At 37.1% G+C, this 14,059-nt stretch overlaps 1 protein-coding gene across 5 annotated transcripts in view; it reads right to left on the bottom strand.

The window, feature by feature from the left end:
* The window catches only part of mast4 (microtubule associated serine/threonine kinase family member 4), a 103,668-nt gene that overhangs the window by 82,141 nt on the left and 7,468 nt on the right, over nt 1-14,059 (bottom strand). The window lies entirely within an intron of this gene.

Genomic DNA, 14,059 nt, shown 5'->3' with positions numbered 1-14,059 from the left:
ACCAGTTATGTCAAAATCCAATTTTAAAACGGAAAACCTCATTGTCGGAGGCATCTAGTAAACATCTGCGGGAATAAACCGATTGCATATTCCATTCTTCAGCGTTGTCTATTGCAGCCCTATTGTGCTCCCTGAAGAGGACACAGTGAAGCTCAGACAACGTAACAAAGCGCAATGGGGAGGAAGAGACCCTCCCTGAGAATACAAAGATACACAGAGGTGAGAGCAGTGTGTGGAAGGAAATGCCCTCTGCTTCCCCCAAGGGATGATTCATGATCCAAGCTCTGCTAGGACAAATACAAGCAAACCTTTGTAGCAAGAGCAACAACGATAGACACTCACAATGTGTCCTTTCTTGTTGGTTGTTATGAAATAAATATACTTTTACCAATATAATTAAGATGCTAAGAAATGTATATTGGCTCTGAGCAATGTTTATGCATATGTTGCATAAGTTACTGAACAGAATAGTTCAGTAAGTACTCAAATATTTTGTTCTTGGTTATGTATGCACATGTTTTCTCTGTCATAGTGATTGGTTTTTTTTTTTCTTGTTCTTAAAAACCTGTGAAATGATAGAAAAAATAAATCAAAACCAAGTAAAACATATTAAATTCATTCCAATTTATTCATATAGCCCCAATTCACGACAAATGTCATTGTAATATACAGCAAAAAGTAATTTAAGTCCAATCACACACACATACATTCCAAATGATTCATGTTATCAAATATTTCAGTCAAGTTCAGTAAATTAGTCAAAAAAAAATTAATAAATAAAATAAAAATAACTTTTCAATGTAAGAAAATTCAGCAGACTGTATATAGTCAATGATTATTTAGTACGTTCTATGTTAAAGTAAAAACTTAATAGCAGAAGAAGGAGGATATTTAGTTGTTGGCAGCATTATCTCAGTCAATGCAGAAAGTACCACAGTTACAATCAACCCTCATTCCTATTGGCAAGCCACAAAAAATTTGATTTGTCAATGGGGATGGGCAATATTGTTTTGTTAATGCCAGAGAAAAAAGAGTTAGCATGATAATTAGACATTCCATAACACAAAGGTTCTCAAACCTCAATGATTGATATTGTTGAAATTATTATGTCTGCTATTCATGGGGGCAATAAACACTGCGCCTATGTTTGAAAATATGACTGGTTGGAATCATTGTGTAACATTTAGCAACACAATTGCACTTTTTAATAGCTTAATGGAAACATTTTAGTTGGTGAAAGTTTAGACCACGGGAACCATTTTTGTTTTGTAACAAAAAAAAAATGCTACATGAAACAAATTTGCTTATTTTTCTTAAAAGAAATCTGCTACATGAGATTTTTAAAGAAAGAAAAATATTTTTTTTGTTGTTGTTGTTCGGTCTTAAACAAAATCAAGAAAATAATCTAACTTTCACAAAAGGAATGAACTTTTGCACATCAGAATGTGCAATAAGGGTCACTGATACACTAGTCAACACAAAACTACAAGCATGATCACTTCCAGTGATGAAAAAGCCACGGCAAGCAAACGATGGCAAGGAAGTGAGAACATTCCTATTGAGCTGCATTACCTGTAAACGGGAGAAAAAACAACCACAACTTGATCTGCCTGTGACGTCAAAATAACCACAGCAAATATATACCTCTATGAAATGAAAAAGGTTGATATTCCTTAATTATTTTCAAAGTACAGCATTAATTAGCTCCAAGATTTTAGAGTGTTCAAATGAAAGAAGAGCTGATCTATAAAGTTCACAAGTGTAGATTCCTTAAAGAAAAATACCTGATGCAATTTAATGCATGTCAGCTGATGCAACTACCAAAACTACTGTATTAAAGTGATGCACCCTGACTTCGATACTGCACTGCAGCAAGTGCAGCCAAATGGAAACAAACAGCACTGCACACCCACCAGCTTAATATTTAGGAAATAAACTGCGCTGGGGCAGAGATGAACAGCTCAGATAACATCCTCTAGCTCAACACTAGCATCTACAAGAAGCATTCTTAAAATATTTAAATCACATCCACGCATATTCAGCGTATCATACATGAAACATGTTTAGCCACAGGTTTCACCAAATAACAGTGAACTAAAAAAGACGTGTTTATTAGTCTACAGGAAAAGCTTGTGCTATTTGTGTTTACTGCAAACAGTGATTTCCTGTCAGAGATCTTCTGAAGAGCAAGAAAAGAAACTTTGGGTTTTATTTCAAGATTGGGCTGCAGCTTCAAATTTTAATTGGGTTGCCAAAACAATCAAGGTATTTTTATTTATTATTATTATGGCTGCTAATAGTTTGAGTGACTCACTCAATCAGCCCTGGATCTCCAAGCTGAAAATAAATCTCTTGCTTGTCTAAAGTCTAACTCAGTTGCTACTGGAAGCTATTGGATTTTCAATAAGTGAGACATTTATTTCAAGACAACCAAAAGACCTATGTTATGACAAAATAAGCAGAAAATCCTACATCTCAGATTGAAAATATTCTGTACAAATTTGCTTCTTAATAAATTCTCTAGAAAACAATGGAAACAAGCAAACCCAAACCACACTTGATAATGTTAATTTAATTTAAATGTTTCCCCCTCCCTGTCTATCAAAGAAAACCCTAAAGTGAAGGAATGGAACCAAAATTTATCCCGTTAGCAGATGGTGCAACAGTGTCCAGGTGTTCAAAGACAAACATATTCAGATTATTAAAACAAACTGAGCCCAGGAACGGACAGACTTATGTAACATTATAGCAAACACACAACAACCAAACTCTGTAAGCAGCTTTCAGGTATGCGGCGAGACAAACACGGGCATAAGCCGTATTGGTCTGCGCCAGGAAATTCAAGAAGGGTTATTCTGAAATGCACTCGTACAAGTCTGACCATGACGTAAGGCGATCTATGACCCGAAGGACGACACAGAGATGGGGATCTCAGTCAGATGTCCTGTATGTCTCAGCTTTCTCTGCTACTTTCACATTTTCTTTTGACTGCCTACCCCTATGGCTTAAAAAAAGAAAAACCAGGACTTTTTCTTATCTCAAAGGCAGTCGAGGCACATATTTAAGGTTTGTTCAGTACTATGCAAAAATGTTCACATCCCTGGAACTTTCCCACATCTTTTTGTGTTCCAATCACAAACTTAAATGTATTTTCATTAAATATTTTGGACAGATGCTTTTCTGTCCAACGAGCTTGGGGTATTTTATGAAGAATGGCTTTAAGTATCAAGTGAAAGTTTTACTTTACAGTGAAGAAAATTCAAATGAAATACACTGCAGTCTTTAGCTGTAACATGACAAAATGTAATAAAGTTGGGGGCGTTTGAATACATTTGCAAAGCACTGTAAAACACCTGCTTACAAAAAAGACAACAGCAGCAGTCATTTTTTCCTTCATTGGAGAATACAACCAGACATTGTTACAAAGGTACTATATTTAGCTAGTAAAAAAAAAGTATACAGCACAATCACCATAAAACTAGTTTAGATGTGTATAATTTGTGATCTTTGCTTTTATTTTTCATAATAACCATGATGAAAATGCAAGCCAGTAGATCTGCGGAGGCTGCCAACGCTGCATGGGCCCAAGTGATTTCTGCATTAGCTAAACTGTAATTACAGGCCACTCATGCCAGCCATGAATCACCAAGATAATCAGTAAATCCATGCTTCCCACTCTATACATATCAGCATTTAAGAGGCTAACACAGCCACACAGCAGACTCTCTTATTAAAGGATAATAGTGCAATATCGTTCCATTCAAAACATCTGCGTTGATTTAAGAGTGGGTGTCAGCCTTTCAAATGCCTATTTGATTACACGGAAAGCCCTGAAGTCAAGTCAGTCCCAGTTCACTTTCTGTGTCCACAGCAAATAGCATACTGGTTTCAGTTTTGGCAGCAGCCACTGGCCTTTCACCCACCATTCCTCTCTATTTGCGGCGGGGTCGCACGGAGCTCCCGAGTGCAGCATCGAACACCTTTCCTCCCTCTCTCACCGCATCCTCTTTTCCACCCTGAGCCCGATTCACAGTGGACAATATCAACAGTGTTTTGTTACCAAAGCAGAGAGCAAACCGCTAAACACAAGGCGAGCTGCTCAACACACACTGGCGGTATGCAGACTGGAAAATGAGAAAATATCCTGTTTAAGTCTGATGTCACACAGTTGTGTTTGGGAATACGGACAAATACTTTCAATGATAAATTATGCCCAGAGGGAAACTAATTGTAACATAGTGTGTTTAAAAGAAATTCTGTGTGATCGACCAAGACAATGTAGCACATAACTCATCAGTGAGAAAAAAAAATTTCCCTCATTTTCCTTTTATGAGTAAATATATGAGTAGTGTGGTGTGTCACCACTTCCTCTGAGCAAACACTGAACACAAGTACTAATCTTGCCATGTATTCTCAATTGGGTTTGTGTCTGGATTTGACTAGGCCTTTTAAACCAATGGTAGGTCTGGTTGTATGTATCTGGAAGGTGAACCTCAAGTGTTTTGCAGTTTCAACCTTCTTTCTGCCCAGATTCAGCCACATTTATGTAGATTTTCACATCAGCTCTAATCTTCTGCCTCATCAGCTGTGCAGAATGAAGAAAATGTCACTGCAGCATGATGCTGCCACAACTTAAAGGGCTTTTCCACCAACACGGTCTGGAACCTGTTCCAGTTTCCAAACATGAATTTGAACCAGTGCTGCCACTGGAAACGAGGGAAACGCAGCTTACGTTTTTAGATCATATTTCTAGCATATTCCAGTTTGTTCATGCTAATGAACAAACTACAGATTCCAGAGTTACTAATGGAGTACCACAAGGTTCAGTCCTTGGGCCAGTTATTTTTTCATTACATCATTACAGTTTTTATCAGAATAAAACATAGCAAGTTGTTGAGCTGCTGGAAAATTAACTGCTTAGTCATTTACTCTGCTTGGCATTAAATTGTCTCTGATGATAAAGTCAATTACCTGGGTGTTATCTTTTACCAGGACATCAAAATTGCTATATTAAAACATGTTTGCAAGACTTTCTTTGTGCTATTGCCAAAATTTAAAATATCCTGTCCCAGAGCGATGCAGAAAAATGAGTCTCATTTGCTGCTTCAAGGCTGAACTATTGCAGTTATTTCAATCATGAATTTTTTTTTTTTTTAAATAAAAAAAATAGTAAAAGGTGTGAAGGAACATATTTTTTAACCTCAGCTTCTCTACATTGGCTCCCTGTGTTAAAAGCCTGAATATAATTTACAACTATTCTTCCTGCTTATGAAAAGCTCTCAGTATTTAAGCTCCATCATATATTACATACCATTTGTTTTCAACAAACCCATTTAATCTCAGACTGATGGTTCTCAAAGTTTCTAAAGTGGAACCTTTTCATTATTAAGCTCCTCTTCTGTGGTCCAGCTCCCAGTTTTAGTCTGAGGCAAACACTCTGTCTACTTTTAGGACTAGCAGGCCTAAAACATTCCTTTTTGATAAGCTTTGAGTTTGAATGCTTAGCTACTTGTATGGCTGTAGCGCTTTGGCCTTTTCTTCTGGAGAACATACAGACCACTCTATCATTTGCTGCTGTTACTTTATTTTTCACCTGGCATTCTGTTTCAACAGTGACCCCTTCGTGGAGAAGTCAAGTTCTTCCTACAAATGGCTTCATTAATAATACAGAAAGTTCTACTTGACTCCTTCTGCTGTGTTTTCGAGTGTCTGTTCTGTCTTCTCAAACCCCCAGAAAGGGGGACAGGACGCGATGGACTGTCTGCTGTCGCTACACGTCCATTCAGGAAAGGCTGCAATGTGATGGGTTTCTATAGATAGAAAACTTTTATCCAATCAAGTGCCCTGAGACAACATTTGATATTATTTGGAACTACATAAACTGATTTAAAATGTCTACTAGAAATATTTGGACATTTTAGAAACACAATTTCACTACAAACTAAATTCTGATGACTAGATCTTTAGTGAAATGAGAAAATCTGTTGTTTTTTAAAACTGAATTAAAAATGTATGGTCCCTTAGGTTATCATTGCTTTATAGATGAAGGGTGAATGGTCCAAACTTGATGGAAAAGCAGCAAGTTGCAGAAAGCAGGACAAGTGTTAAGCACAGACTGTAAGCCTGTATTTGGATTTTACCAGCCAAGATTCAAGATTACCGAAGTTAAATACCCCAAAGGTGGGAAAAACACTGGGTGCTAAGGAGTGAAAAGTGTTCTGTACGCAACACTAACAAACTGACAGAGCAGAAAGAAAAGAAAAAAAACTGTATTTCACCACACAGACAAGATTAGACAAATATTTCCCAAGGCTGAGGAATTAATACTTTAGTAGTTCAAGCCAATAAAAACGTTGCAGCATTGACACACTCATACGATCTCTGCCAAAGCTATACTACAAGGCTGAGGAATGAAAGCAACACATGTAGGAGGAGTTTTAATAGGTTTAACCAGCAAACTCAACGTTTCAAATAAAATGTTTTAATACACAACAGCGTGAAGTGAATGTGTAAACCTTGAAACTGTTCTGCGAATGTGTAACTTTCAGACATCCTCATTCAGCAGGACGTCGCCTCTTTTTGAGAAGGCATTGTGGTGACATGTTGCTCATTTTTCCGGAGATTGATGAAGGGAACTTTTTAAAGGGGGACCAATTCGCTATTAGAAACTTTCATCAGTTGCTAAGACACAATATTCTCAGGTTTACAGTGAAACAGGAAGAGAGGCCCCATACATCAAGGCGAGTTTCACCTGCTTCCAGTCAGTGCCGTCTTGATTCACTCTTTGCTCTCCCGCCCATTGTTTCTTCATCACTTCCTTCTGAGAATAACACAAGTTCTCGATAATGAATCATTTCTAGAGAACAGCTTTCAAAAAATCTGTTCTCCAAAAATAAAAATGTCTACATACATAACAAAATGTCTGAAATGTGTAGGTTTACATGTTTAAGTTCAATTATTAGCCACAAAAGACAGAATACTACCGCTTATACAATGTGATTTCATCATGCTGGTGTAAAATTAATTTGCTACTGAATTACAGGCAGTTTGCATAACATTTTGAGGATGATTTCACATATGAAAGAGGCTCTTGCTTTAATTAGCAAGTCGATGGCCAGTTGAGACAAGTAGCGTTTGAAAAGATGAACTGATCGCCGGGACAAAGTAGTTTGTCAAAAGCATTGTGGTGCAAATTACCCAGCCCTGTTCAAACACAGATTTCCATTTGTTGAAACTGAGGGAAACAGCGAGTCGACTATGAATAAGCCACTTAACATATGAGTGCATTAAAAGTGAATATCGCTTGCAGAAAGCCATCAGGTGACTTAATACCCCTGACACGTTGATGTAAGAATCAGTTTGCCCCACAGACAATTTTATTTTTCTTCCAGGTCAAAGAGATTTTTAATTATCATGCAAAAACAACTTGAAGAAAAACAAATCTCTAAAAATAATCGTTGCTTAAACCAAACAAGTGATTGTGGCACATTTGGCGACAACTCCTCTCTCAAAAATCATTCAACTTTTATTATGGGCAAAGAGTCTTTTACATCAGAGATCAAACACATTAAATCTTAAAGTATTTTGTCCTTTAGGTTCTAGTGGAAATATTTTTTGTACACTTCAAATAAGAAAAAAATTATTTTTCAGGATCTGTTAAGCAAGACATAAGAGCTTGTTTTAAGTAAATAATTCCTTAATATTGATTGTAAAAAATATATATTCGCTTCACTGGTTGATTTATTCACTTATAACGACACATTTTCCCCATGCTTTAAGTAGAAGACTCTTCAACACAGTTTGTTATAGATGACTGAATCAAAAGCAATAAATATATAAAGAGACTCTCTGAGTTAGTTCTTCTAAAATAAATAAAATGCAAAGAATGCCATTAAAACTTGGGATAAGATACATCATCAGGCTCAAGTAAAGACTGTCTTCTAACCACCATGAAGTTGTCCCTTTTTGGTTTTATTATTACAACTCATGTTTACTTTTACTAGGCATCTCTTTTTGAAAAATGGTTTGATAAATCCTGCTAAGTAAAAAACGTCCATGACCGTGATTGCATAATGCATCCTTGAAGGTTCTAGAAAAGTTGACATTCCTTCCCCCCTCGCATCTGTCCTATTCCACCCTCCATGATTTCCACTCCAGACCAAATCCCTCTTCGCCTGCTCCCAGCCTCGACAAGTGTTTAATCACAGGAAGAACAGAGGTGAAATGTTTTACAGTTCAAATCACAGCAAGTGTGTGTAACTCTGGCATTTCATCTCTAAGACCCGTCTCACAGAGTACTTAACGGCACAGTCACTGAATGTGAAGAAGAAATTAAATTAACAAGCAAAGAGTCAAAGTTTTACAAGGATTTTTTCTGCCCTCCCTGGAGAATTCAGTTTCCTGTGTTGGTAAGACCTTAAATAAACAGCAGTCCTTTCCTTCTTCCATTTCATACCATCATCTATGTTGAGATTTATCATTTTCAGCACTGGAAAGAACTGAACCCTGCACCATTTGTCCAGCCAATTAACTTCATTTTTCCATGCAGAGGAACCATAAGAGACCTAACATATGCATTTTATATTATGTGCAGGCTGGTCTCCGGCCAGAGAACAAGTAATATTTGGTAATGATGTATATTTGAGGGTTTTTATCAACTCATAGTCTTAAAATAACTTTCACAAGGCTGCTGCATGATCATGTGATCATGAGGTTTGATTGTAAAAAGAGATAGGAGTAACTTCATTCCACAAGCCCCTTCAGATTCATTTTTAGACTAGACCGCTAACAATATTTACGATATAGTAGTCCCGCTGTTTATGCTTGAACCCAGTTATTAGAGAACTACCGTCTCTTACCTTGTTTCCATTAGAGGATGAATCCCGGGGAACAATTAAATCCCTGCCAAGGGACATTTTATCTAGGCACCAACAAACGTCATCCACATCACTTTAAATGCAGCGCAGAAACCAGGGATTACAACCAGAAACCCTTCGACAGAGGACGGGAAAGAAGAGTCAAAAATCAATGACAGATTGTGTTCAGCCAGCCCCTCGCAAGACTGAACAGAGCCTTAACCAGATTGCGCTAATCCTCTTAGTCTCAAAGTGAACATTGACACTGGATGTTCTTCTTATCATCCTGCCTGCTTAAACAAACGGCCGCTTATTTAGGGGTACAACATGCGGGCCGAGCCGGCACGCAGGAAACGGCTAAACATCACCAACCATAAACAACTGTTGATACACAAAGCAGGCACTGATGCTCTGCTTCACTGTTTACCTTCCAGATTCATGGAACAGATCCTCGCAGAGTAAACGTAGCGGCCAAATAAAGGTTACTGTGTGTCACAATGAACTGAAAACCCAGAGGATTAGTGGGTTAAAAGTGGAGGTTAAATTACAACGACCTGTTGAAGCTTTATGGGAATTAAAGTTGCAAGTTATAGCGCAAACATGCACTGTGGTTCAGACAGTTTCACATTTGGCAAACATTGTCCACATTTTCTTCTTATTTTCTCATTCAGTTTAGCTTCAACATCAACACAAGTAAAGAGTGTGTTTTGCAAGTTTAACAACAACAAAAAATTACTTTCATATGAATTCACATCTGTTTATTGGCAGTAGTTGGTTAAGGCATTTTTAGACATACATTTTAAGGCGTTATTAGAGTATTACTTATACATAATGATTGAGTAGTGAACTAAAAAAGTAAACAAAGGCAATTCAGTAAAGAATTTACCACCACAGGGTCTCCATTCACATACTACTGATAAAGTGACTAGATTTCTTCCATTTTGCATTAATTGCCCTTAAAATATTTTTATTTTGTGACTCAGGCATTTTGTAAACAACTTCTCAGGATTATTTTAAAAGCCTTCTGGTGGACTGAATTTTCAAGCTAACACTGTTTGCAGATCTCAGCGTCTCGTCTCACACATGGTCAGCTTGAACAAAGTCATCCGTCTATATTGATTTTGCTTTTAGGGAAGTCATCTTTGTTTGCCCGTGAAATTCGGTTGTAAATTATTTGCCTGAGTCAACTAGTACATATTTCAATCCAACAGGCAAGCACTGACAGAGACTGGATTAACATAAAAAATAAAAACGTGTCACAAATTCAGTCAGGTTAGCTAAATAAAATACCTAGAAGAAAAACTCATTTCTGTTTTAATTAGAACTTTTTTTTTATTTTCAAACAAAACAAATACAGTCTTGTATTCTGCTTTTCTTTTAAACTATCTCCTTTTCTTTCTAGCTAAATTGCAATGTTTTGTGGCTCAAAGCAAAAAAATTAAGACCAGAGTTTAAGCAAGAGTCAGTTCTTCTTGTGAAGACATGAAGTTGGCAAAAAAAGAAGCCTTTTTCCCCAGGAGATATATCTTGTTGAAAATGCTTCAAATAAAAAAAGAAAGAAAAAAAACATATGGGGTTGATGTTCCTAGAGTCCTACTGATGCAAGAGATCTCCATTACATTTATCCTGAGGTCTTGTTCTCCGTCTTAATTAACTCCTACGTTTCTGCTACTACTGAAGCGACAGCTACGTACAGAATTACGACTAAACGCCGCCGTCTTTGAGAAACAAAAATCCACATAAATGACCACTCCGGCACAATGACGTTGGCAGGCATTAAGGCGTGAAATTAAAGCATGTTTTGTTGTTTCAACTGCCTCCTCAGATTCACTTTCACAATGGCATTTTCTTCCTACTTCTGCTTTACATTCTTTCATGGTTTGCCCTGACTTTTCAGCCGACTCCCACACTCTTCTGCTGCTTTTTATTTACCTACAAAAAGCACACAAAAGAACTCGCTGTACAACTAAATTTGGCCTCTGTTTACTCATACAATCTTAACAGCATCTGGCTGTTTAGTTATGCAAAGTCATTGTTAAATCCACTACAGGAAATGAAACAGAAGCTGTCTTGGCATTTCTTACTCTCTCTTTTCCTCTCTCAGAGGATTGCCGTTCAAAGGGCATGCATTAAAGCCAAGGCAAGACTTATTGATAGAAGCAGCTCTGTGTACATTTATGACAATTTTCAATAGTTTAATAAGGAAAAAAGGAGTTAGCAATCTGCCCAGTAACTATTATTTCCATCATAAAACTGCATAGTTGTTTCAGTAAATTCATTATATGCTGTTTTAGGGGGAAATATCACACCAGCATTGCCTTAAACAACTACACCAGCCTGCCACAGATTTTTGGACATGTTGAAAATCTCCATAGCTGGAGTGCACTGCTCCGTCCTGCACATGTGCATCATTGCAACACAATTGATGCGAGCACAACTCAAATATCAGTACAGTCCCAACAACAACATTCACTGTCTCGCTGTGCTGCCTGCACTGCTGAGACTCTTTCTGCTGGATATACTGAACCAGTGTTTCCCAACCCGGGTCCTCAAGGCTCACTGTCCTACATGTTTTAGAGGTTTCCCTGCTTTAATGTGCCTGATTCAACTGATTGCAGTTCAACAAACGCCTGTTAATCAGTCATCGATTGAAATCAGCTGGACTGAAGCAAGGAAATACCCAAAACATGCAGGGCAGTGTGCCTTGACCAGGGTTGGGAAACACTGAACATGGATCAGAAAGTGAAACAAGTCTTCTTTCTGAGTAATAGGCAAATAATTGCCCAACCACAATGGCACATGAAGCACGGAATTGCAATTATGAGATAGTGAACTGATCCTGAACTGTAAAGCTAAAGCAAAATTGATGATTTTGCAACAAACGTAATGCCATCTTCAGAGTTTCACTGCCTTGATCCTAATATATCTGCACTATCCAGTTGGTTTTCCACAAGTTCGCCTTCATGTCCTCATGTTTAGACCCACATGACACAGGGATTCTCTCCATCATGGACTTCAAGAACCACGTTCCTACATGTTTTAGGCCCAATCCGTCTACCACACATGACTTAAATGAATAAGTAATAAACAGAATAGATGGCCAGGAGTTAATGCAATCATTTGAATATGGGGTGATGGAGAAGACACACATCAAAAAGACAAAGGAAAGGATTGAAAAACACTTACTTAGATTTAAGAATAGGGGTAGGGAAAAAAGGAAATAAACTTTATTGGACTATTTTCTAAGTTGGATCCAATGTCAACTTATAGCTCATGGTAAGTAATGGTAAAAATTGATATGTTCACATTTGTTTAGAATTTTATTAATTATCATGACAGTCAGCCCAGTTATTTATTATAAACTGTAAGTGTCTATGAATTTCTAGATTGTAAATAGATGGGACCTTGGGTTTAACTTTACTTAAAGGCGGCCAAGATGTTAAGGACCAGAATGTTCCAGGACAAGCCGTTACCTGCTGGAGCTCATTGTCACCGTGGAGTAAAACTCAAATATTCAAACTTGGAAAAATAAACATTCAGCTCACGAGTCCAACAACTATTGGGTAAATAATAAAAATATGAAACCTCATTTTTATAAGAGTAGTGATTTCATAAATCCCAAATAGTGTTTAAAAAAGTACAAATAGTGCAGATCGTAAACCATGTGCTTTTAGTAAGTCACAATATTTTCAGAGATTTATAAATAATTTAAAATTGGTGACAGCGTCAATGTTTGCGTTAGCAAAGGAGTTGTAAGTCAGCAACAGGGCAACTCAAGAAATGCTTCATTTTCTACTTCAAAATAAAAATCTTAAGACATGAATACAGCAAGTTGTCCAACCAAATACACAAATATTTACATTTGCCACCCAATCACTTACTGATAACAAATGACGGTAGCATTCTAAGACATATTTCACCATTTTAATAATATCCATTGTTAAACCAGCTAAAAATAAATCACACGAATAAAGAGTTGAGTTTGGTGGATGGAGGTGTGACTTCAGCACAATGCAATATCCAAAAATTATGCCACTATTGGTGGCATATTTTTTATATACAAAAATAATGGTAGGTGATTGGGTGCAACTTAGAAATACTTTGAGAGTTCAAATTCACAAGGCTAACCTAACTTCTTCATTGGCTTGAACACTGACCAATATTGCATGTACTCATCTTTCAAGGAAGCAAATATGTTCCAAAATCCTAATCAATAATGGATTTTGAGCCTTATTCGTAAACATTTGTGAACGCTACAAGAGGTTATAGAAGTAAGCAAATCTACTGGGAATCCAAGGAGAAAGAAACTACAAAAAAGAAGCTAAAAGCCCAAAAGTTAAACAATGACCTGAAAATTACCATTTCTCTCCGGGTTGCAGTCTAGGTAAACATTTTGAGCTGCCCCGTAATGACAATGTTAAACAATGTCTGCAATTAAAGCTACTTCACAATGACTTCACCCCATTGTGTTCTTTAAAAAGGTGGAATAGATGTTTATGACTAATGTGACCTGTGTACAGAAAAAGGTTGTGTGGAGATAATACACCTAGATACTGCTGCATAAACCTTTTCATTATTTTTCAGGACAGAAAGAATACAAAGTGCAAGAGCAGGAATGAGTAGTTCTTATGAACATAAAAGTTGATTTCCCTCTTGACCATCAATGACATTTTAGTATAATAACTTTATTGTTTAGTAAACATTCAATCTGCTCCTTGAACACAAATACCTTTCAATAAATTACCAAACAGTAATCTAATAGGATGATTCATCCTAGTAAATCATGTTATTTATCTAAATATCCACCCTCAATATGCAGATTAAATGAAATTTGTAACATTTATTTGCTTTTGCTTCAGATTTTCTGACTGGATTAAGGACACTGGGATTCTTTTGGCTCTGGATCCATATTTTGTTTGCACCAGTTTTAAAACGAAACGGGTAAAGACGAAGAGTTTTGATGATTTTCTGCAGGTGAAATATAATTTTGCCACAGTGATGGGAAACGTCCTGCAGTATCCATATGAAACAAAACAACCGTAAATATCCAAAGGTGTCGTCCCAACGTGGCAAGCAGAAGTAGGAGAGTTTGGAAAACAGGCGATTTGATTATGAGGGGATATAAAAGCTACAGCTCACATAAAAGACCGCTGCCTTAATGATTAACACACTGGCTGCTTGTGTAACTAGACAAGCGGTAAGTC

This window comes from Xiphophorus couchianus, chromosome 8, assembly GCF_001444195.1.
Source record: "Xiphophorus couchianus chromosome 8, X_couchianus-1.0, whole genome shotgun sequence".
Taxonomy (NCBI): Eukaryota; Metazoa; Chordata; class Actinopteri; order Cyprinodontiformes; family Poeciliidae; genus Xiphophorus; species Xiphophorus couchianus.
Note: the sequence above shows the minus strand (reverse complement) of the source record. Positions and strands in the feature narration are given on the sequence as shown.